The sequence below is a fragment of the Typopeltis vanoorti genome, chromosome 7, assembly GCF_054136105.1.
Source record: "Typopeltis vanoorti isolate ZY-2024b chromosome 7, IOZ_Tvanoo_1.0, whole genome shotgun sequence".
NCBI classification, from domain to species: domain Eukaryota; kingdom Metazoa; phylum Arthropoda; class Arachnida; order Uropygi; family Thelyphonidae; genus Typopeltis; species Typopeltis vanoorti.
Genome location: NC_143555.1, coordinates 67,327,984 through 67,353,939, shown reverse-complemented (window position 1 = coordinate 67,353,939; position 25,956 = coordinate 67,327,984). Strand labels below are relative to the sequence as shown.

The following is a 25,956-nucleotide window of genomic DNA, read 5'->3' as shown; positions in this document are numbered from 1 at the left end:
ATCAAATAACAGATACACTATCTCATTTACTCATAATTGATATATGTCATGTTTATATTACGACGCACAGTTCTTACGGATGATACGGACATTCACGCAAGGGTATTAATTAACGATACACCCCCCCCCCCTCCTTCAGACAAGCAGTAGAGCAAGGTGATCTGTAAGTCATGGTGTTTGTTATCATTTTAACATAATCACATAACTACCTACCTCAAAACTTGTAGTACCAAAGAAAGCTCCCACGGGAGCCATCCGAAGTTTATTGCTTGGAGAGATCGTAATATTAACATGCCCCTCCTGTTCTCAAAATTTCATGAGTAACTGGTACCTGAAATAATCCACCAGTTGTACAGAATATTTATAATTATCAACATTCTTCGCATTTAAAATATACATCTACGATTGTGCGAATAGAACGCACTTTTGCATTGCAGATTTGGAAGCAAGTAATCACTCGATGGAGTGTCTCAAATTAACAAATCAGATTTCACTACCGTTTTTGGAAACTTAGCAACTCTGCTTGATATTTATGTAGAAGCCATACAAGCAATAGAAAGTAGAATGTTTTCCACTTCATTACGAATTCATTGAATTATTTTGCGGGTGTCATGTGGATATGCGTCTATTTGAACGTTCAACGATGTTTGGAAAAGCGAGATGATTACATTATTCCGATTCATGAAAACTGTCTTGAACAGTTGTTTTAAAAAAGCACGAGCGATTAACCTCTTCGATAAACGTCATACTATATGTTGATCGTGTTAACATTGAAATGTGAGGAAATACTGAAAAAAAAAAAAAAAACGTTTTGCCATTGACAAGGACTCGATAAGGTAGTTGGAGAAATATTTATTTTGAATGTGATAATTGAATGAAATAATTCTCTTAGTCATCGGTTTTTTTTTTATAACTCTGATTGGTCAGCGGAGTGATATAAAATAACCAGCATTTCATATTGCAATTGTAAAGTACTTATTCATCTGTAAGGTCAAACTAAAATATAACATTGCCAGTATTAATGATACCGACTAGTTTGATTATCCCTCTCCTCGGGGAAAAAAAAAAAAAGAAAAAAAAAAACATCGTTGCCTTAGCCTTATAATTAATACCGTTGTACCGAATAATGATATTTGCTCTTCAGTCAATATATATTGGTTGAAGAGCAAATATCATATATATATATATATATATACAACCAATATATTTATATTGGTTGATATATATGTATTCAAAAGTGTTTTTGACTTCATTGTGCATAATGGCTGTCTTTATAAAAACATCCCTTTGAGGGATTTAATCATTATCTGAAAATATTTTGTGTGATTTTTTTCAATGCTAAAAATAATGAAAATGAATAACCTGTTGGAATTTTGGATATCTTTGATATTTCTGCCTTGTCAGCGTAGTAAAAAGCTGTGTTAATGCTAGAAAAAATATTGATCTAGAAATAGTAATGCGTATCCCAGTTTCATTTAGGTACAAGATATGCAAGTGATATACTCAGGATTTTAATAATTTCACTGAAGATACAAAACATCCAGTATGCTTAATGCAGTGTTTTATTTGTTTGTTTGTATACTTCACTAAATCACTTTGGTGAAATTGACCTCACTGTTCACAGTGTGCTTATGTTTTTTGACTCTCATCATTTTTTCATACTTTATTAGACTAAGCAAACGAGAAAATGGTTTAATGCTAGGCTTACTTGACCCGTAAAATGCATTGGAAAAAATATGACTTAAATAATAAAAAAGTTGATGGATAAACTGGAGTACCTTTCTGCTTTACTCTGGTTATCTACTCTTATTAGGTTCACTCGGCTGTGAATTTATCTATCATTTATGTAGTACTCAAGTAAAACGATGTACTGAAATGTAGCTAGGTGATCTTGAAATGCATGAAGTTGCCTGTTGGTAAGGATGCAATCCTTAGGGCTATCACCGTAAACTTCATCTGCTTTTTAGGTTCCGTTTTTATTTACACTATTTATGGCATGAAGAGACATGTGGAAGGTCGCTACCCCGTTATTGGTTTTGCTTAGCCTACGCCCTTCTTTTGGTGTTGCCAAGCAACCAGAGGGTGGGAACTCGTTTGTGTGAAGTTTTTCTCTCTCCGCGCTTTTGTAGGTGGAATTCTTTCTTTTACTTTGGGTTTTTCTACCTGCTTGCATGTCTCTGTGGCCTTGTCTATCAAGGTCATGGCTGCATTGAACCTTGGTGTCACATGGACATTGATGTATTGTACAGAATTTAAAAAAAAAAAAAAAAACATCGCGGTAATATCCCTTGAATAGTATAAAATGAGAGTAACTGCATGAATATCAGCTATTTGGAAACTGATATCTCACTGACAATACGAACCCTTTATCTTGTCGATGAATTTCTTATAGGCAGAATTTAATCATCCAGTAACTGAAGTAAATAAAGTCACCTTTTAAAGATGAATATCTATTTTCTTCCTAGTTAACCCCAGAAGAGTGAAAATGATGTAATTATGCATCTCGCAATGCTCTGTTTTGTAGTATTATTGATGTATAGAAAGAATCTGTCTTTGATCAGTGGCGACTGTTCCTCTCGGAGCATATCTATATGTACCCCGTGCCAAATTTATACTACTCTCTACAAGATTTGCTGAAACTTTGTGATATGTTCCAGTTACTTAAAATTATATAAATTTGTACGACATCATTTTAAAAACAACGGAAATTTCCTTACTTCCAGGAGAAACCAGAATCCATATAATGCATTTCAAACAACGGATAAATTTTTAAATGAAATAAAAACATCATTTCTGACCCTCCCCCCTCTTGCTGCGATCTGTGGTTTTCAAACCACAGATCTTCAACAAACTGTAGTTGACACATGGAGATGATAAATGCATTTTTATTTTCATTTTTTAGATGTGCATTATTAAATGAATAATAAAATTAATTTAATTAGTGATGAATTTTCAGCTTCGGTTATATAGATATTTAACTCATTAGTCAAGCGTAAACTTTGTGTATTAGTAAATTGATTTTTAAACATCTGAAACAATGCTCTCTTGAACGCAATTTATTAAAATATAAGTTTATAAAGAATTAGAAGAAAATACAGCTAAAAGGTTGACCTGAGTTCTTTATGAACTTGGTCATAAACTCAAGCCTTTCCATTATATTCATTGAATGATTATTGTTTTTTAATTGATGATTTCTGGTAAAGAAAATGGAGAGAAAAGCCCGAAATTTCAAATAAATAAATAATAGTGTTGTGCAATTTATGGACATGATCCTGAAATCTGGAAATCATCCGTTCAATGAAGAAAATATTGTAATAATCTAATAACTACATTATTTTATTATTGTAATAATAAAATAATGTAGTTTTTTATTTATTTCCGGTAATTTTCAAGTTTAAATGTGTGGGTGTTTGGTTTTATATGACATATACTTCAATAAATATACATCGTGTGACATATATCTTCATTTTGTAACACTAACAGAATTCACAAATCCAAAATAGTCATAGTACTACTTTGGAGGCAAAGTAGTGGACAGTAAATAATGGAACAGTATTTTGGGTGAGTTTCAAGAAAACGGAGTATTGTATAATTTTGGGTACGTTTATACGAGGAAATATTCATGTTAAGTCAATCCATTCAAAAACAATAAAAATAGAAACTAAAAAAAACACAATGAAAGCCATATAATATAGCAAACAGCCTAGAGCATTCAACGCAATTGAAGTATCATTATGGGTGTCATTATGTCTCCCTGTACCGCGAATGTAGAACATTTTCTCAGTAAACAAGTGTAAAAAAAATCCAGTACATAATCGAATTCCATTTCTACTCTATAATTAAACTACGTCCGGTGTTGTCTGCAACGAAGTGAATAACAGTTGCAGAAATAAGAACCCAACGGGAAACTTCAATTTTGCTAACATTTAGTTTTGAGATGGAAATTTCTTTTGTCATTGGCTTGAATTAGTCAATAGTTCTACTCCCCAAATTTATTTCTTTAAAGAGCTAATAAGTGGCTGCAGAGATTAATCAGTATAATAATATAAACGAGAAAGTAATACATTATTTTAAAGGTCAGATGATGTGGTGAGTCAGCTTTAGTAATACGGTAAACTCGCGTTTTTTAAGTCCACTTAAATTGACGAATGCCTTTCAGTCTATGACTTATCTAGCTATGGTTGCTAGGAGCTTGATTTGCACTCATCAACACTATTTCCTGTTTGCAAAGTCTGTGAAATGCTGACAACACCTGTGATCTTCGGATTTATCTTTATGTCTTGTATATAGCAATGCCGTTATCTGACACATTCGAAGAACAGCTACTCAAATTTACCGTCTCGTAACAATGATAAATTCGCTCCCCCCCCTTTTTTTTTAACTTCCTTCAATTCTTTTTATCACGCATTACCTATCTCCAAATACATGTAGACTGATAGTTTGTCTAAAATCGATGTAAGAATTGAGTTTCTGCTTTTAAAACACGCGTAGAATTATTAATTGCCCTTATAATATATATGATTTAGACTTTGGAAATCAAATACTCAAGAATATAACTAATTAAAGATAACACAACATGTAGTCATCACATGAGTGTCCATTAATCGTTTGTGAATTTTCATGACCCTCTCCTAAATTCCTCCCCACAACATGCGTAGTCTTTATTCGATCTCCGGATGAGTCTTCTAGTTGGAGAATTCCCAATGGGCTAATCGAGTATCATTTTAGATAAGGAACTGTACGTTGTCTGGGTCTCCTGCCGACTGTCAACACCACTTGTTCCTCGGCAGCCCGCTTTACTTGCTGGGGAAGTCGATGATATCAAGTTGCTTAGAGACGAGACCCCTGCTCTTGTTCCCGTGTGACGGTGGACCGCGCTCAGTTTAAAGCCTCCCGTTTTCCGCTTTGGTTACCTACAAAAAAGCGATGGTGGCAAGAGAAAAAAAAAATAATAATAAAATAATACGTTAAGGCTACATGGAACGTTCTGGTGTACGGGCGACTGTCGTCTTAGTACGGCATTTTGGTGTCTTCATAAAGGGTAGCTTATATTAAGTTGTCGCTATTAAGTCACAACTTGGGATGTCGGAGTTTTTTTAAATTTTTTTTTTTAACCTAGTATTCAAGGAATGGCTTTATGCCCTTTTCACTGAATGAAAGGGATTTATTCATACAAAACTGTACGAGATATCTGCTGCACAATGAAATCTCGAGGCATATGCAAATAAAATTTATAAATAAAATACACGAGTTATTCTTTGCGAATAAATGTTGATTTTTTTTTAAACTTTTGGAGAGGAAGATTTGTAGATACGTGACTCCTAAAATATTTTTCTCGTTCATGACTTCTTAGCATCAAAGACTGTACTCTACCTCTATTCCAAAAGTGCCTGGAACAGATCTCAGCTTGTTGTGATTGTCTGTTAAGCGTGAGTAATCCAGAATGGCAACAGGTCCTTGGAGGTCGCACAACTTGAGCTCACACTAAAACCAACTCCTACACAAATGCTGTAATTAAATGTTGAACGCTCATCCGTTGGCAGTTTTTGTACTGGAAGGGGAAAAACGATTTCTGTTCTGTTATATATAACTACATCCTTTCCCTCCTCCATAATATCCATCCAACAACCCTACTTTTAGGTTTTTTTTTTTTTTTTTAACATTGCAACAGTAATAAGGCTCGGATTGCTGATGTCACGACTTCATGGGGGGGGGGCGCTGCCCATTGCCAAATAAACATGGGCATCAGCAAGGAAAATAGTGGTGCAGTTAGGAAATAAAACATTTGCGAGAGCACGCACATGGATGGCATGACAATCAACGCAGATAATTGAGGATAATAGTTGAGTGTTACATGGGAAAAGAGGAAATGAATAGTACTGTCCAAGATAGTCATTTGTAGGATTTTCTGTAAGAAATGTTTCATCTTAACTGAAACTTAAGTCACTATTGCGATAAAGAAAATTTAATAAGAACTGAATTTCGTTATTCGCTCATAGCAACTCATTTTAACTCTTTGGAAGAAAATTAGTCTTTTTTTTTTTTTTTTTTTTTTTTGAGTAGAAAAAAAAATTTTAACTACTAATAAAATCCCATTAGATAGAAAAGAATCGCTAACAACAGGAAACATTTTGTGAAGTATCTGTCGTTTCACTATTCTTTAAAAGTTCAATGCATTCTTTGTTTATCACTAATAATTTCACTTTTAAATTGTTTATAATTATTATTTTATTAGAGTTCTTTCATTTTTCTGGCGTACATTCCAGAGTCAAAGAAGTATTTCAGACACTTATTTAAGAAGCATAATCACGCATAACATGTCTCACAATACACTACCGATCCAACACAGCCTGCAACAATAGAACTAACAATGCTTTGCTTTCCTCATGGTCACCATGCACAGCTGTGGACAGACGAATGCACAACGTATACTCCCGCATCACAGGTGGGTATGGAGTTTCTTCCGTTCCTCCCGTCGCTGATAGCGACCTACATTCGTAGCATGGACTTGAATGGGCAGGTGGGGAAAATGAAGCCAGTGAAAACGACAATAAGACCCGAGAACGTCCAATGTCCGCGGCTGTCACCTTTAACCCATGTCCGATAATACTTAAAGGGGGAGATGCTTGGAAGAAAGTATAGAAGAAAACGGAGAAATTATTTGGGACTTATACGAGTGCCGTTTATGAAAAGGGGGGTTACTATGTCCGTAATGTTGGCCGGGACAGGATGTATAGATTTTCCACATCTTATCCGTACTGAAGGAAGTCAACGGATGTTTTTCGTTTCTTCGTTCGCTTGTTATTTGCACTTCCTGCTCCCCTTTAAAAGAAAAAGAAGAAAAAAAAAAGAAACCGTATTCTAAGATTGTGCTGCCTTTTCAAAGAACGAAAGTGATCAATACAATTAGTACTTTCTCCAAAATGTTTTAGTTCATGGCGTGATACACATTTGCTTGCTCAAAAACTCACCATACGGTGTCGATGATACAGCGAAAATAACATAAAAATAAATGCTGCTCAATGCGGTTAATGACTGCATGGCTCATCATGTGGCAAGAAAGGCAGCTACTTGCAAACCAGAAAAAAAAGAATAAAGGAAATGATCAGTCATTGTTTGGCAATAAATCGGTATTCACAGCATCCCTGAAAGAATACACCGAATCAAAACAATTTCCAACAGAACAATTGCTACTCCATTATCGACAGTTGTGCAGTAATTTCAGGGAATAAGTGGTGTTCATCGAATGTCAAATACCTAAAGCAGGCCAATCGAGACTCTTAGGAAGCTAATTATTTTTTCATCTACCGCAATCTCGAACGTGACTCGAGTTATAACGGGGCTCGTATGTTATAAAGTTATTCTACTGTGACGACTGAGAATGACGAATAAGAATTGTTGTCCCTATGTTGCTTGAGTCCTTTAGTTATGTCACTCACCTTCTCTCAAATCCAATCAATATTGGGCTTCGTGTAATACTACAGTATTTCTCAACATCAGTTTTTTTTAAATGACATGTCCAACCTAAACAACAAGAATTTTTATGTTCTTACATATGTATGTAACAATCCCTACTACGTTACCATAAATATGACGATTTTTTAAGCCACTTTGTGAATAAGTAGAAAGCAAAATATTGCTTATCGTATTTAGTCATTTTTTCTTAAATCTCGATGTCAGTATCAAAATCCTTTCGACACACTAGTAATTGGTAGCCCATCGGTTTGAAAAGGAGCAATGAATACTGTCTCAAAAATGTTTCAGGAGATTGTTTTTATTAAATACGGAAGAAAATAGACAAATACTGATAACCTCACAAGTCCGATCCTAGAAAGTTCTATTTCTATTTTATAAGGTCACAGTTTCCTTTTCATGTGTTGAAAAGAAATTGTGTGCTGTTTTGAGAAAGTCAATTGGTTCCATCTCAAGTCGATTTTTTAACATCGATTATAGCACCACTGTTATCGTGTACTAGACAAAGAGTTAAAAGACAAAGAACCTGTTATTATTATATTAATAGCTGTAGGTTCTAATTGGTGGGAACACTTTTGTGGCTCTGAAGTCGGACAGTAAAAGAGTGGTAGGCCACTGCTGCTTGTGTTTTAACATGCTGAGTGGAAAGTGGAGGAATGACGGATGCTTAGCGGAGCAATACCTGTAGAAGAGACATAAGACCGACACAACACACGCCGTCTGTGACAGTAGTTGAATTAAATCATTGAAAGAGGGACGATCGATTAACGGAGGCGTTCTCCTCTGCACAGCATCGAGAATTTTTAGAGTGGTCCTTGATTCGTTGTCACATAAACACAAGAACAGTATTCTTCGAAGTTTAGCGGGTTTCACATTTGTGCAGAGTGGAAATTGGTGGAAAGTGGCGCCTTGAGGGGGAAAAGGATCACACATTTTTCATGTGATGTGTTTGTACTAGGAAAGACCAGATGTAAATGGAAGTCAGAGAAAATGACTAGAGAAGTTCCATGGCCTTTCTTCTGCATTTTGCACTTAGTGTATCCTCTGGTTATTCACACCTTGCAAGGACGGATATATTTTTATTTTATTTTTTTAGTTTCTAACGTTCTGTATCAATCTGAGTCTTTTTTTTTACTCGCTGTCTTCACTGTATGTATATATAAACCTCAAATACCATTGGAATTTTAGAGTTCCTTGGTAGTCGTCCCAAACATGAGAACAATATAATAATATTCTTCTAAGGTTTGGCGAATTTCACATTTGTACATAATTAGTAGCTGGGTTGGTGAAAATTTGGTTTTATCATTAGCAATGATGCTTCTCTTAATTGTTTCTATGCCCTGAAAATGTACAAATATACCAGGCTAATCAGTAATCAACTCCTAAAAATATATTCAGGCCTAATTAACAATCAACTCCTTAAATACGAATATCGATATTATCATCCGGTAAGGAGAACTTACAGATTGCAGCCGCTTCTAAAACTGCACCCTGTATCATTTCTCTTAAAAAGAACTACTTCAGTTGATCTTACTTTTGATGACTTCATGGTTCTAACAAAAAAAAAAAAAGAAAGAAAAAGAAACCATTCTTTTGGGAACAATTGTTATTACCTGCATATTCTCAACCACTTCTCACCAGAAAGAGCTGTTTCCCCACGTTCTGAGAGGTCTCAAAACCTCGTTTGTCATTAAATAGTCGCCTCTCCCCTCACAGACGTGCAGTTTTTAACCATTTTCTCGCTTATAAATACTTATAATTTTTTTTTTTTAATCTGAGCTTCCTCTATAATTTTCGTCATTTCCTCTTCTTCTGAGACCGGCTACTTAAATTTGAGTTAGTAGATTTCAAAGAGAGAGAGAGAGAAAGAGAGAGAGAGAGAGAGAGAGAGAGAGAGGTGCAGAATTATAGAGGAGGAAGTCTAGAAAACGTTCCTTGCAACCTTGACAGGTTCGCATTCAGCTCTGTCCTTCTAAAGAGTATTTGCTGTTCTTCTTTTCGAATCTTATACAGAGATTCCCCGTGTCCTCTTCTGACTCTCCAGATACATCAGCTTTCCATTATGAAATCACTTCTTTCATACCAGTGCTTGTCTATAGGAAAGAGACTAGTGCTAACTTTAATATTACCTTTTCTGAGTGCGTCTCCATAGATTAGTCGCTAAAATTGCGTAATATTTGCTCTAGTGGAAATGCCAAAATTTGAATCTCTCTTCTAGCAAGCACGGAACCTTTATAAGGGCTTTTTAAAGTGATGGTGGGTTACTGATATCCTATAGAGGTAACGGGATTTTTCTCTTCTTCAAAACAGATAAACCCGCCGAAATATACTGGCCTCAACTTTAATTGCTTCGGTCGTAATTCAAATCTGTACACTACTACCGCAGACTTCCCACTGAATCACTACTGGAAGCCGTGGACCCCTGAGCCATTTCTACGACCTAAACTTCCAGACAGTCTACAAATCACACACTACCAACAAATAAATTACGACTTTTTTTAAGTTTGAAAAAAAAAAAAAAATTCAAAAATTGAAATTCTAATGAAAAAGTTTATGCTCAGTCGCATCGACTAATTTTTCGATATTTGCTTTTATTTTTAAGAGCTGAAGTCAGATTGTCGATTTCGTATGTGGTTTCTGTATTTATTTTTTAGGTGCATAAGAGCTGAGAAGCGCTTTCACATAAATAGGTGATGGGGAATGGAATTAAAATTGCTGTTTATGTATATGTACTTTATTAATCTTGGGGAAAATGATTTGTTTATTTAATTTCCTAAATGGTCACTGCCTCCTGAGGTCTGCGTTTGGGCAGCATTTCTTAACCTGGCTCCTCGGACAACAGGGTAAGAAACTCTTCCCGAATGCTTTAAGCTTTGCAACATACATAGAATAAGATTAGTCCATTGATAGCGTTTTGCTGTGTCTGATCATAATTTTCCAAATTCAAGCCTTTTTAGAATTTATTGTGGTATATCTACAAGGACATGTTTGTTTTTTAGAAACTTTAACTACACTTCTTAATTTAACTCTTTCGCCATAAAACTTCAGCCAATGTCACGTTCTATTATACTTTACACGTGGGATAATAATAATTATCCCGCATGTGAGAAAAGTTGTAGAATGTTTAGGAACTTTTTCTAGAATAGAGTGGATGTACTATATGAGTATTTAAAAAGGGTCTTTCGCACAGGGTCTTCATCTGGAAACCCTACATATATGCATCTCTCTAGTGTTTACAGCAAAGTTTGTCATCCTTTTCATGAGAGAAACGAAATTGCGTAGAATAAGGAACGCGCGAGGATTACTATAATTTTCCTAATTTTTTTTTTTTCGCACTTTGTTCTTACTTGTAAGTTCCATTTATCTTGCATCGTTAAAAATAACTGGAAATAGTTATTCAATTTGCATTTCATCTACAGTAATAGTTTTTCACCATAAGCTGCTTATCTCGAGAAATGTGTTGCATTTTTACCAGATGTGTGATTATTTCATGTAACTTTCTTGAATTCAATTGCTAAGTCATTAAGTGCAATAATAAAATATATTTATCGATATATAAATATATCGGCTAATCATTTCCGCCTGTCTGCATCTTGGCAAAATCTTTTCACGCTCAAATATTTAGCCTTCAGCATTTCCTTGTAAACAGAATATGCTACCTCAAAATTAGCTATGGATTCCGTGCGTTTCCATTTTTTTTCTTTTTTTTTTTTGTGTCAACAATATTTATTTTATTGGTTAATAATTTATTTTCGACTTTCATTTTAAAAAAAAATTCCTTCTCATAGTTACATCTCCATAAATGCTTATTAATAATAAACCTCAAATTCATTTATCTTGAACAGACAATTTTGTCACACTGATTATGGAACTAAGTAGATAGGAAGTTCTGGTACATGTTTCTCTGAGGGCAGTTTTATGATACCGTCCTTACACCTCATGTGACAACGCTTTTTGTCGCAAACTAGTAACTATAAATGACCACGTGGTTTAAAGAGATTGATATCGGAACATTGCAATGGCCAGCACAGCGCCCTGATCTGAACCCGTTTGATCATCAGTAAATAAATTGAATCACAAAATTTTAAGATGGCAAGGTTGAGATGGCTATGTTCATTAGTGAAATATAATGCAGAAAGACGGAGCAGAATACCATCTTTATACAAGAAAAAGAAAATCTTCCACGAAGTCTTGACGCAGTTAATACGGCTTATACAATCGTGATGACCTCTTGACTTTGCCTTTGGGTTAGAAAACGTCTGGGTTCGAATCTCGACTAGGAACCTTTATTTATTTATTTATTTTTTTGAAGAAATTAAAGGAAGGAGACTGCCAAGATGACCAGCCAAGAAATGTCTTCATAACATAACAGGCCACTTGACCTACCACTGAATAGGGTGATGATGATAATGACAACAAATTAACCGGTTTTTCATTCGAAGTTGTTTATGTGACTTCCAGCTGGAAGTCACATACAATTAACTTTTGCCGTAATTCTAGCCAACTAATATATAACTGCATGCTCCATGACTTTTGGTAGGTTAGTATATATGTCTCATATTAAAACTTTGATTTTGTAAAAGAGACATTACTATTTGCTATTTGGGCATGTGAATCTTGTGTAACCCTTACAATTTCTGCTATATATGCATATTTTTATTTAGTAATAGTCCCACTAAACAAATTTGTTTTATATGAAGTAAGTATTTTAATTTTCAAAGCGCCATTATATAAGAAAAGGGCATTCATTACTGAAGTGCACAAATTCGCACCAAAAATAAATTTATAAACTTGCCTCAGCGTTACATATATTTAATTAAACACTGATAGAATTTGACACAATACAAAATTATGTTTATTTTGCACTTGTCATCATTGACTAACTCTAGTGATGCATTATTTATACTAAACTCTTTGTTTAAATCTAACCAAACCGTGTTCCATGGTCTGTTGAAGATGTGATTATGTAATAATACCAGAGGGCATAGTGTTATAGCTTATTACAAAGCGTTTGAATTGGTGGAGAGTGTGATGATAGTTTTTCCTCACGAAAGCTCAGAGATCTCACAAAACAGGCGACTGGTCGAGAATACAAGCAATTAATAGACATAATGCACTGTCTTCTTTATTAGCCGTTTCCTCCATAATTCGAACTAACCAGCCAAGGTTCAGTGTGATGTTTCAAAGCCATAGGGTGTGTGTGTGTGTGTGTGTTGTGTGTATATATATATATATATTTTTTTTTTCCCCTTCTAATTCTCGGAATTCAGTCAGTAAATAATATGAACATATTATTTACTGACTGAAGTGCACACAGTGCTTGGTTATCTAGTGAACATAGCTGATAATCATATATATATATATATATATATATATATATATATATATATATATATATATATATATATATATATATATATATATATATATATATATATATACACCACTCGTTATTTGTACTTCGATGTAACCTTCTTAAATTATTACAGGAATATTTCAAAAACATCCAGGATGAAAATAATGGCATGGAGTGCTCTGTAATATCATGAGCCAACCACTGTGTGCACTTTGGCTCTTCCTCTCATTACTTTCTCACAAACAGGTTTGCAAGTGCATTGTGTTGTCTTATACAAAGCTCCGACATGTTGTTTGTACTAACCGACTTTCTAAGAAAGTGAACGCTGTTCCGGCAACCGCACGAGTTTCGATGTCCGGCGTTCGTCTCCGAACTATTGCTTTGTTATCGGACCCGTTTGTGCGACCCATGATGGTCCACAAGAAGGACGACGAAGTGAGAGAAAATAGACAGACAGAGAGAGAGAGAGAGAGAGGAGGCGGAGGGAGGAGAATATGGGGTGGATGTAGAAAAACATCCTGTCTGTGCCGTTACGAGAATGACGTCATAAGCATCGACTTCGATAAAACACCGCGTAAGTGTAATACACCGTAAAAGCATAAACCTGTAGCAGGCGGACGGTCTGTGGGTGCTCTCCAGTGGCGAGGACCGGAAGCGTACTCCACGAGTGGCAAAATGTGGTGGTGGGGAACGGGGGGGGGGGGGTTCAGGGTTGACTTTGACGATAAAGATACGCGATCTAAACTCCGACCATTCTAACTGCATTGGCAACATTAAGAAGCGTCAGGAGACATGATTGATACCTTCTGACATTGTTCAATGATCGTTGCTGAATACACCGACGAAAGCTATGAAAATGTCTAGCTATCTTATTTTGCTTCTTCCAAAGCTGGTCTAACAGAACAAGCCTCTTCAAAGTCTTTTTGATGAAGTTCAGGTTGAGTGTTTCAGTTTTTAAAGTCTTAGGATTAAAATAACACGAATTCCTACGTTTAGGTTATAATGTAAAGCTCAAAATTATTATTGGCATATGGGATCATCTTAACCACTATGTGATTGAAAAAACATCTGAATTTCTTGAGTGATACGAGAAAATCACATTTCTATATCTGCGAACCTTCCCATTGCCCTTCCTATTATAGTATAGCAGTCTCACGAATGTTAACTATAATGGGAAGGGCAATAAGATTTCTATGTACAAATATCATGTCAATTCCAACACAGGCGATTGTTGCAATTTTCAATTTCGTTACTCAGTCTGCTATATCCAAAACATTTTCTTTGCATCATCTTTTAAGTCGGTGGTTTTCAAACTGGACCCTTTCGAGTGGCGAAGCAATGGTCAGTATTGGGGTTTATTTTTGAGCACAATTCCTGCATGTACTCGATATTCTATCCAATTATTTCAATATAATATAGCATTAAAACACTCCATGTTTTGAAAATATATGTGCTGAAGAACAAGTCCAACTATCTCACTAAATATTTTTATTGTCATTAATATACGAAGTTACGCATTTAAAAGTTATAATTTTTTTAAAATAAATATCGCCGTGCGCTATTTTACTTTGGGTTTGAAATATAATTGTGTACTATCCGAAAACTACAGCAACATCATAGTTTTGCTAAAATAAAATACATGCTAAGAAAACTATGGTCAATATCTATCTATTTAAGAAGTTTGGAAACCACTCTGTTTAAGTAAATGTAAACAAATTTATTATGGCAGTCGAGTAGAATATCGAGTTCTGCTGTGCTTAATTAGCGTCAGTAACGCCGTTGTCTGATACCATTTCAGTCACCTTTTTTCCATGCATAGCAATGAATGTTATTTTCTCTAGTTAAACAGTACTGTATATGAATCTGCGGGAAAGGTAATATTCACTACTATGTGATGGAACATAAGATAATCCTCGTGATGTTTTGCAATAAAAATGTGATTTCAAAAAAAAATAATAATAATAATAATAATAGTACTACTTAAAATATTGTTCTCATACGTGGTGGCAGGATTTTTCCTCTCTAAAACTCGAGTTTTTCGTCCCGAAACTTTACAAACCGGCCAGTAAAACATACGCAAGTTACAGACAAAAAAGAATAATTTTAGGCATAGGCCTGATCAGTTTATTTCGTAACCCTAATTCGAGGATAAAGTGGTCAGGCCTATGCCTAAAATTATTCTTTTTTTTGTCTGTAACTTGCGTATGTTTTACTGGCCGGTTTGTAAAGTTTCGGGACGAAAAACTCGAGTTTTAGAGAGGAAAAATCCTGCCACCACCGTATGAGAACAATATTTTAAGTAGTACTATTATTATTATTTATTTATTTATTTATTTATTTATTTTTTTTGAAATCACCTTTGAAATCACATTGAAATCACATACTTGGAAGGTCGTTGGCGCTTCAGTACCTGTTAGAACCGCAGATGATGATGATGTTGTTGACTTAAAATATTATGTTGGTTCTGTTAATTTATACTATAGTAGCTGAAAGTATGTGTCCAGCCTGCTCATGAGGCTGTTGCTAAAAAGCTAAAAATTATAAGAAAAATAAAGTAATTTCGATATTAATTCAGAATGTTTTTAGATATTCAATTGATCGTATTCTCTTTCTGGACTCCTTAGTATGGAAACCATATTGAGTCTTAAATTAATCATTTAATGAACTAATATAAACTGACTCACATCGAAGTACAGGTGAATTTAAATATGGTAATACAGTATTATAAAAATGGTATATAAAGTAATCATTTTGCTCATTACAGGCAGGGGAATTCGTCCAATTTTCAAAACTTAAAATCAGCCATACCATACGACATTCTTTGACCGAAGATTGAATAAATCTAACATTGAACAAATCACTGTTCACCGTTAGAACTTCATTGAGCAATAACTTGAAATCACAGTTATCATTTAGATTAAGTCTGTTTTTTTTTACAGGCGCTTTTCATCGCCTGGTGTGAGACCACCACTCTGCTTATTGGAGACCTGAAATGTCTTGAAAAAGCACCATGTTAGCTCTCTTAGTAGGTCTCCCGATTATGTCATCCTTAGCCCACCTGCAGTACTGTAGTATTATAGGTGTGTAGCGTTTCATGAGTGGGGCTGCAATTAAAATAAATAAATAAAAATAAATCCTCATGCATGAAACCTTAATGAAGTTTATTGTGAAGTTTATTTTCTTTTATAGTTTGAGAAAGATGCAGTGAGTATTATGTTTGTGCTGAAACTTCACGCTCTCGATTAATGCAGTATAACTGAAAATAAATAATTTCGGCGGTTTGATTGATGTAGTCTGGATGAGAAGTTGTTATGGTATAAACGAAATTACTCCATCATATGAGATATTCGAACACTGAAGGAGAGAGAGAAGATGATGGAGGAAAAATAAACATTCAAAGAAGTTAGCTTAGCAATACAGATAATATAACAAATGCCATTATTTTCCTCTTAATTTTTTTTCCTGTCCTGGAATGTGAATGAGTGTAAAATTGCTATAAATATAAATAGAACTAATTAAGGCATTCACTAATTCATTGGATATATCATTTGGCAAGCTTATAGCAAATGAATATAAAACAATTTTTTTTTTCTTTTCATAAAACCGATGTTAAAAAAAAAACAAAAACATCATCGTCATTTTTTAAAGTGTCTCAGCAAAATACTGAACGCTCCTGGTTAAAACTAACAGTTAACTTAATATAAACCAAACACCGCAATAAATGTCACCATGGGCACTAAACAATAGCCCCAACAAGTTGACAGATTACTGCGCCATCTGCTAACACCCCAGGGCTTCTTTATACACACATACACAAACTGTGGAAAGAAGTGGGGAAGAAATACTGAAACTGCTACCTTAAATTTGTGGCAATTTCTCAAAAACTGAAACTGACAGTCGTGGGTTAACGGCGTGTAAAATGCAAGGAAAGCCACGCGGGTCAACAGCAACGATTTCACGCGTCACTGCTGAACAGGCCACAGTAGGCCACGAGGGCAAAATCTGTTCCCCCAGTTTCTCGCCCGCGGGGAGGCACTGCAATATATATATATATATATATATATATATATATATAGAGAGAGAGAGAGAGAGAGAGAGAGAGAGAGAGAGAGAGAGATTAAAGGAGAGAAGAAAATGTATCTCATCTTTTGCTTGCTTGAAGATTTTGAATTCTCATTAGAATTCTATTTTGAGCAGCATTCATAGTCAAAACCACCTCAAAGCGATTTAGTTTGAAAATACAAGATTATACTAAACGAAAAACTTGATGAGAGAGAGGTTTTCGGCAGCTGATAAACAAATTGTAATTTAACAATCAAATTTATATTTTACTAGTCATACAATTTGATTTTCGCCATATTTAAGAATTTCATTTTATAAATGACAGTTGGTTTTAATTTAGTACCTTGTCACTAAAAATTGGATTCCTGCTGAAATATGCAACTTCTAGTCGAACAGTTTGAATAACATAAAATGGCTTTGCAGATCATACAAAGTGAATTGAATATGTTTTTGTTAGTAAAATATGGGGAATAGAAGAACTTCAATTTAAAGTGAGATTTCAAATAATCGTTTTACCCAGCATATCTACACACCAATTACGTATCCACTAACTTGAATCTTTGATGAGCTGCACTGAATTTATTAACTTGATAAAACCAGTAATTAAACAACCAAAACCGCTCTCCTGTTAAAATGACCCATATGTAGTTAAAATGTAGATAATTTTAACAGGACAGCGGTTTTGGTTGTTTAATTACTGGTTTTATCAAGTTTGATAAATTCTATGCAGCTCACCACAGATTCAACTTAGTGGATATGTAATTGGTGTGTAGATATGCTGGGTAAAAATGCTTTGATTTTTAGCTAATCAAGTAAAAACAGAGTTTCAAGTTAGAAATCGAAAAATATTTTGTTTAGAAATTTAATTAAATCTTTCAAGTTACAGTGATTTTCAAGATAACTTCACAATTATTGGAGGCCTTTTATTTGAATATAGAAAAGATGATATTTTATGAAAAAAAAGCCGTATTGTATTTGTTTATAACTTTTCTCTTCTTTCCTTTCGAGTTCGCTGAGATACTCCATGCAGATTGTTGCTTTAAAAATTTTCCCGGCTATCGAGATGTGAGGTCAGATTCAAGATGTGGACAAATTAATTTGGCCAGTCTTATGATGAGTTGTCACATAACACCTGTTTTCGTAATGCTATATAACAGATGTATCTGAATATCTTCAATGCTCAAGGCTGAGGTTTCGGTTTATCTAACCTTGAAATTGTTCCGTATGTAGAGGAGGTCAAATGAGAAAGCAAGCAAGCATTACTTCGAAAGTCACTACAAGCTGTCCATAACCAGTTGACATATCATTTATTTCCTTTAATGGTCTTTTGCTTTAGTGTAATGTAGTATCTTTTAAAAAATATATATATATACACTCCTGCTTAATGACGGTTCTCGGATTAATATACAGCGCATCGCGGAGATAGCGGAGCAGACATAGTGGTCGCTGACAACCCCGCGTTTTCTCCTTTTTTTTTTTTTTTTTTCCTCCCTTGTAGAGGACATTATCATAACCAGTTTATGTAATAGTCGGCAAGGAACGCATACTGCTGAAGTGTTTGGTCAAGAATTGATACTCTTATGGTTGACAGTTGCAGAACAAGCTTGTTGCCCTAAATGCGACAGGGGATTTGACAGTTCCACAAAGAACTTCAAAGCAGTATTCAGGTATACGAACTGCCCAAGGATTGCATCCTGCAATTATTTTATCAAGCTGTCTTGAAATATTAGCGGCGAAGTATGTTCCCCAAAAATGAGCATTTGTAACGAACTTTTTAAGTGCTGTTTTGTTTTTTATTTTGTCAATCAAAATTAATAGCAAAGAAAATCTACCAACTTTTATAGCCTAAATAATTTCGATGTATGAGACTGAAACAGAGTTAAAAAATTAAACTAATACAGATAATTTTAACTCAAATCTTTTTTTTTTTTTTTTTTTGATTGGCGTGCCAGATGATAATCCCGATAGCCAGAAAATCCGATTAGAATTTATTGTTATATTGTTTAGTGTTTATCTTATATACAAGTTACGAAAAAAATTGAAATCAGAATCGCACGAAAAACATGAAATTCGTAAATAAAATTTTAATCCATATACGGCTATCAAGTTTAAGAAAACCTATGTTATAAATCAATAGAAGTATAAACATCTATTTGTAAATTAATAGGCGGTCAGGTTAGAAGGAGAGCCCAAAATGTGCATATACCTTGCTTAATTAAGAAGGGGAGGAAAACACGAAGGGTAACTCAATTTCCAAACTTCATGCAGACTTGTATGCACTTTCGTGTAGGTCTGAATAGGTGGGTAAAATGGGACACTTTTTTTTTCTTTTTTTTTTTTCTGAAATTTTAAACATTTTATATTTTTATTGGAAAATAAACTAACTGTATATTTCAGTAATTCATCACGTAACATAAAACGAAAAATAAACTGTATAAGATATTTGTAATATCAATGTATCTATTATTATAATCCTAAGATATATAATAATTTTTAAAATTTACTAATTCATCTTTAAGTTTGGTTGTTTCAAGCTTAAAAAAGTTTTAGGATTGATCTGTGCCTTGAAAATTCTCTTCCATCAGACTTCTTGTTTAGTTTGGCCCAATGAAATTGTTCCGTATTATTTTAACAGGAAGAAATCAAAATATACTTTCATTTCAGTTGCATAGGATAACGTATAATAAGCATTCTACCAAAAGCCATGAATTTATCCTTCCCCGATTTTTGATAAATGGATAAATCGATTCCTTATGAAAATTTTTCGAAATTTTCATAACGAAAAATATAACTGACTGATAGGAACTGAAACGCATTTGAAAGGCTGGTTACCTCATTTTGTCATAGAGGCTTCAATAAGTGTTTCTACAACAAACTCAGAATAATGAATACTGTGGCCATTGTTCGAAATCTTGCTGCAGACCTGAGTAGTCAAATGGATACCATCTCCACTATGAAACAGTAGTTCCGAACCTTTTATAATATGGGTGGAAATCTTTAGCCAAGAGATAAATGCCATCATCCTGTCTGTGACCATCATCTGCTTCTTGAACACACGAAGTGACAAAGTTCTCTAGACGCATGTTTCTGCCTCATCTAACCTTTTACCTAACCATAATACTAATGCGTGCCTATAGCACGTATACTGGAGTGGAACTCCTGTAAAAAATAAATTAAAAAAAATTGTGGGATGGCATATTTTTCATCTAAAATTTCACTATCTACACTGATTTGTATAGAGTAAGAGAATATGCCTCTATCGATGACTCAGATCACAAACCATTTTTTTTACTTTATTTTTATTTAGCGGACCTTCGTAGCTTATCCAATATAGAAGAAGCTTTGGTTGGAAGATCTGGGTTCGATCCCGTCTAGGACGAGAAGAACTTTTATCAGGGCTTTTCAACTGAAGGTGAGTTAGCCCGTCTCCTACCGAGGTGGAAAGTTTTTCATCCCGTAAACAGGCAAACCAGCCCCTTGAATACACACATATCTACAGACATAAAATACCTACTGTTAGATGATGCAGCAGAGGAATGGCAGACCAGCTGCATTAAATTACCTAAAATCCCTAATCAGGGAACTCAGCTCATCTTGGACGTACGAGAATTGTATGATTGGATGATAATTTTATTTAGCTTCACTTCCATTTTTCCATTGATCACTGCTATTACAAGAAGGTAACGAACGATGTGGAAGACGAGTTTGTTAGTTTGGTTTTATGCAGTCTGGTTAAAATAAATGTCAAGCGATATGTTTATTATTTATATAGCGATATTGCATGTATTAAGTGTAATATTTCCTTTTCCTTTTGTGTGGAAGAAAATTATACTTGAACATTATTCACAAACTTTAATTAATATAACTTATATATATTTTTACAAGGATAGTTCTTCATGAAAATTGAAAATTAAACTTGTGACTCTCCTATTTCATTTGATTCATACTGCTAAAATTCTTAGTTTAATTACAGCGAGATATTTTCCATCATTACTTAGTTTCTTTTATTTATTTATTTTAAATTTAACCCATTAGGTCAACATTCAAGAAATCTCTATGGAATATAATCAGACACCTAAGAATTAATATATATTCCTGATATTGACTTGCTATCTTTTGATTCTGTTTATGAAAACTTGGATTTTGCCAGAAATAATAGTATAAATAGTATGGATGGCAGAAATAATATGATAGTATATTATATTTATGTATTTCTGCCAAAATGCATAAATATAAGCGTATCCAATATAAATTGATCTGCTCAATAGTTCCTCACACAGTGCAAATACCTACAAAACAACATATTGCGACCACATTACTTCATTCCCATTTTTAGCTTTCTCTGTAGGTTGACCTCATTTCCAGTACCTTAGGATGGCAAGTCATAATCGTTTAGATGATTCTTTGAGACTGCATTCTATTGGACGACTTGAAACCCTGCAGTCTCGAGCGAAGCGCTGGTTTAATGTGTTGTGATTCACTGTCACGTAGTTTCCAGAGAAAGGAACCATTGCAAGAAGAGCTGGCCAGGTTCGCCCAAGTGCTGCGTGAACCAGAGGAAACCGATATTGGGTGTAACAACAACGGAACTCCACAATTGTCCTTCACTAACTATTTCTTGAGGTTGTTGCGGTAACATGCGAAAACATTTCCAATCGAACTGTGTTAAGAAGCCTCAATTCAAGCGGACTCTACGCTGGGAAGTCAGTGGCTTGTATCCCATTAACCACAAACCACCTCAGGGCCCGTAGAATCTGGTGCCATTAACATGGGATATAGCTCTGTTCACTGATGAATTCCCATTTTAGCCTTCAAATGTTTAGACACTATTTATTCTGGAGAGAACGAGGAATGCCGTATCATTTCTTCAGCATCAGAGAAAGGGACACTTACGGAGGAGGCAACAGCTGCACCCTTCTTCATGTTTTTGATAAGGAATGCTGTAACTGCTCAGAGGTACCGAGAACAGATCCTCAAACCATATTTGCGCCTTTGTAGGGGTACAAAGGTTTGTACCTTTGTACAAAGGTTTGTACAAAGGTACAAACTTATGATTGGCCCAGAATTTCTTTTCATGCATGATAGTGCCTCTGCCCACAGAGCTCAAGTGGTGGAGAAGCATCTTAAAACCGAAGATATCCAGCAACTGCCGTGGCCATCACAATCACAAGACTTAAATGTGATCGAACATGTGTAGACGCTCTTGGGCGTCGTTTCACACAGACAGAGAAAGACACATACATAATCTCGGTCACTTGGTAAGCTAAAGGCTGCTCTGTTGGCAGAATGGGATTTGTTACCGCAGAATTTTATAGACACCTTATATCAAGCATGGTTCACAGGTGTCAAGCCTGTTAAGTCGTTGGAGGGGGGGGGATCATATGCCGTATTGATATTATGTGACCATATTTTCGCACATATTGTGTCGACTTCTGTAATGTGATCTTTTTAGTAATACTTATGCATTCCTAAGTAATGTCCCTATACTCATCGGACGTTTCTCGCCATCTCTTCATTTCATTGTGGTTCTATTATACACTACCACCACCACCAAATTTTGTCCTGCTTCATGGCAAATTGCTTAGATCGCACCACATTTTCTAAGTGTTCTATTAATTTTGGCGAGCAGCGTAATAAAGATTGCACTGCTAGATTGCACAAAAGAACCGAAACTCACCATCAGCCATGTATCTTATAATAACACGGTGCTAGTTCTCAACCAGAATGAGACATGGACTGTCGATGAAGAGAACTCTACCGAAGGACTTTGAAAGTGCATCATCATGTTTTGGTGAACTGGATCCAGATTTTTAGCTTCCAGTTATGCGAGCAGCTCATTATGTAACCTAAGTATAGTTGATCTTTTGAAAGATCTTACCAAAGCATAAGCTGAAAGGTTAAGGTCTGGACTGCAAGGTTGGAACCTTCATAAAAAAAGGACACAATTACCTCCTTTTGAACTCATCAACAAATTTTGAATTTTTTCGAATTAATAAGAAAAGTATTTGTTTTTCTGTAAAGAATCAGTAAACAGTTTTTTCTGTAAGCTTTTAATGAGTTGAAAGAATTATCGGGACTTTAAGATATCTCGTTATTTTGTGTTCTCTTAGAAATTTATGCGAGATTAAAATTATCATTATAATTACTTGATAATTTGATATATATTAATGATATAGTTCAGCGATGACTAGCTTAAGTATACTTAGGTATATGGTTTATCTCACTCAGATGGCTGGAGATTCAACGATATAGAAATAGAAAAATAGAAAAGTAAGCTGTTACCATTAGAGAAGAAGGGAGGGATTAAAAGCTTTACAAAGTTTTGAATAGAACGCTTTTTTCCTTTTATATGTCAGCTACAGGCTAGGACTACAGGCGATCCTCATACTGTAAGGACGCGGCTTTAAACGCTGACACTATAATCTTATCACTCAATAGCACCAACAATTAAGTAATTAGTTCATTACTTAATTTACTTACTATTAGCAAACTTCTAGCATCAAACATCTACATTTCATAAAATGTATTTGAATGTACCTGACAGCAGTAAATACATGCACTGATCATGCGCAAGAACCTATTTGCTATAAAAATGGGAACATGGGACGTTATGGGAACATGAGGTCACATCCATCTTAGCCTCCAAGAAACAAAGTTTTTTTGTAGTGTTATTGCTGAGCCGGCGAGCCTTGTCCTTTGTGACATCGTGCATTATGTTTGTTGATGGCGACTGCCTCAATTTTGGTTGTAATCGGCATGCGGAGGAAATAGATCGAGGAATGGGAATCACTTAAAATGTGGTTTTTAAGATTTTTTTTTAAGATTTTACCTTGTTGTCTGCAATTCGAACCTCTTGAAGATGTCATTTTTTTTTCCGCTATTCGCACTCTAAAAGAAGTTATTATCCTTTATTTGTAGTAGTTTGCAATAAAGTTATTTTTAAAACTTTTATTTTTCAAAACAAATCTTTTACTTTGAGGTCTGGGAGCTATTTGAAGCGTCTAACGAATTTCTACTTTTTTTAAGATAAATGTTTACAATTTTTTTCTTCTGTTATAGATAAGAACATTTGCGGCGCAAGATTGCTGATCTACGGAACGTACAGAGCTTTCTTTATATGATATACATGTAAATCAATCATTAACAACAACAAAATAAAAGTGTGATTTCTGAATAATAAAAAATACCTTTGAATTGGATTGGATCAGGCCACGGGTAGCGAGTTGGAATCTTTTAGTATAATTAATTACTAATTTATTATTATATCAGTTATAATTATTATTGTTCAATTTTTATATAGGCTTCATCTTGAGGCTTAATTCTTCACTTTCCTTAGCCTTGTGATCTTTTTATTTGGCTTTGCTTTCTCTCCACACACAACAAAACTTGTTATCCGTGAAAAGTATTTGCGATGTTCCATTTGTTCTGTATCCAAGGCATGCCAAATATGCAATTCGTGCGTTTTCTATGGAAGTGCAAAGATAGCCGTTAAAAACATACTGGACATTATTAACGATTTCCTACCGCTTAAATGAAGATATCTTTACTTCACTTAACTAGCATTTCTGCAACTTTTGCCTGCCCTATTACAAAGGAGGACAAGAAGCCTGGCATATTTGACGTTCTTAATTGTAGTGCGATGCTGTTGATAATGTTCACTGCTTTACTCAAGCCATGAAGCGATACTGAAGATTCACAGTACGCCTGTGAGTTCACGTAGCTAATAATCTGGTGACGAACAGTTCGAAATTAAGATGGAGTGAAAATGCCGTGCTAAAAATTCAGGTTCTCCCTCATTATCACAATTCTAATACAGTATAATTTACTACTACATTTTGAGTAGCATCTGCATTTCTGGCGTCAGATACCACTAAATCCACTCTCATAGTTACAGTGCAGAAGCCTTTGGGATCTTCAAAGAACTATCGCCTTTTCATCGATAGATTACCCATCGAATCGAAACCTATATTGCTGTATTCGAATCCTCCCCCCTATAACAGAGGTGAGCAAAGTAGGGCTTGATAAAGACCTTGTCAGGTTTGGCTTCTGCTTCAAGAGACTAGTGCGACAGCTTTGTCTGCAGTATTTACTTATTTGCTTACTTTTTTTTTTAATTTGCCTGACTAAATTGTAAAATTAAAAGAATTTCAACACGAACTACTCGTATATCCCGAAATGATGAACGAAATTGTGGATAAACGTTTTTTTTTTTTTTTTATGAAGTTGAACAAATCATTAAGTGCGGATGACGAATGAACAGTTGGATGCAGTTATGCACATTGCACGAACATTTACAACAAATGTTGAAAGGATTTTGTTGTTGTTGTGTTGCATTTTAGCAAGCACAGCAATGAGTACTTACAGTAAAGTTCAACAGTTATTTATTTTTTGATGATCTGTGATAGTTGAACTTTACTGTAAGTACTCACACACTGGCGTATTATGACTTCTTCCCAATCGCCTTCAAAATTCATGCAATTCCAAGTCCTGTTTTCAACGAAAAAGGTTTGCCTTCTTCTGATCTGTCTAGACGACAGAGACTAATCACAATCGGAAAATTCACCCCTCAGACTCAGGGAAGAATGCTGGTCTTGAAATTCACGCTTGCTCTTGTTATCATTCAGAGAGTGAGAGGTGTGATTGAAGTCTGATTAGCGGAATAATGAATTGCTGACCATTTAAAACTATATACATGTATTTTTAGAAATTTATGTACATTTAATCATACAAATACAACATTTCTTTTACAAATGATATTCCATATTTTTCAATTTAGCTACTTGAATACAAATTCTACCCTACGGTTCTTCTTTATGAACTGGTCAATAACATCTTCACAAAAAGTTGGTTGTAATTTAACTTTCGCAAGCAACACGCACACTTGTAAAGACTGGCTGAAGCTCACTGGCTAGAGCTACGTTGACTGCGTATGGCTTGTGTTTAAGCAACAGAGTGAGACGACGTGAAATGGCTATGCGCGCGCATGAAATCACAATGCTGCTGCGAGGACTTGGAAGCTCCTACAACCGAGCAAGCCAAGGTAGCTTTGACTGGACGAACAAGCA

The 25,956-nt window shown here is 34.9% G+C and overlaps 1 protein-coding gene across 2 annotated transcripts in view; it reads left to right on the top strand.

The window, feature by feature from the left end:
- LOC150104744 (uncharacterized) overlaps nucleotides 1-25,956 on the top strand; it is a 147,570-nt gene that overhangs the window by 82,533 nt on the left and 39,081 nt on the right. The window lies entirely within an intron of this gene.